The sequence below is a fragment of the Kryptolebias marmoratus genome, linkage group LG1 (genome assembly GCF_001649575.2).
Source record: "Kryptolebias marmoratus isolate JLee-2015 linkage group LG1, ASM164957v2, whole genome shotgun sequence".
Lineage (NCBI taxonomy): Eukaryota > Metazoa > Chordata > Actinopteri > Cyprinodontiformes > Rivulidae > Kryptolebias > Kryptolebias marmoratus.
Window position 1 is genome coordinate 32,426,020 of NC_051430.1, and position 918 is coordinate 32,426,937.

Below are 918 nucleotides of genomic sequence, written 5' to 3' on the forward strand. Positions count from 1 at the left end.
GAGCCAGTGTAGGGACTTTGAAACTGGTGTTATGTGCTCTAACTTTCTGGTTTTAGTGAGAACACGAGCAGCTGCAGCTGTTTGATTGATTTATTAGTCAGACCTGTGAAGACGCTGGGTTTGCAGAAAGGGTCTGTGCAACTGGACATTTATTAAACGCATACACTCAACCTGTCCTTCAGAATAAAGTGACATCACATGGTAAGAGATGGAATTTGGAAACTGTAATAAGCTTGCATAACATTTTTTTAAATTACAGACGTTTCCAAACTCAAACTTCAATATTCCTAGCATCAATTTTGAAGCCCCCCTTTTTGCAATTTCTAACCATTACATTAAAAGTTAAGCGTTTGAGTTTTTATAACAGCTTCTCACCATAAAACTATAAAAATATAATAATTCACACAGAAAACATTGAATCCGAGTCCTCCCCATGGAGAACAGGAAGTTACATGTTTTACTCATGGACATCACCTGCTTTTTTACAACTTCCAACTTTATCAGATAACAGAAGCTGATGTTTCTTGGTAACGTTTTACTCATTAAATCAGTCCCCATATCGAAGACATTTTTGTCTCTTCCAGCCCTTATATTGAACAAACACCTCCTAAAGAATCAGATGTTTTTGTGTGAGGGCGGCTGGGTCAACAAATTACATATAGTGTAGACAAAACATAATAAATGGTCTGAACTTATATAGAATCACACTTTTAAACTCCATTTAACTCTTCAGAGTCGACGGACGCGCCGGTGCGTCCAAGTCGCATGACCGGTTTAAAACGCTCTAGCGGGAAAGATCCGCCCTCTCAGACACTTCGTTTTAATCTGTCTCGAAAGTCCAGACTTCAAGCTTTACACCAGTTTTTAAATCATCTCGATAGGCCAAGGAAAACCAGAGTTATGAGAAATTATTCCCGA

At 38.6% G+C, this 918-nt stretch overlaps 1 protein-coding gene across 3 annotated transcripts in view; it reads right to left on the minus strand.

Annotated features, from left to right (window-relative positions):
- ddx4 (DEAD (Asp-Glu-Ala-Asp) box polypeptide 4) overlaps positions 1 to 918 on the minus strand; it is a 17,787-nt gene that overhangs the window by 9,423 nt on the left and 7,446 nt on the right.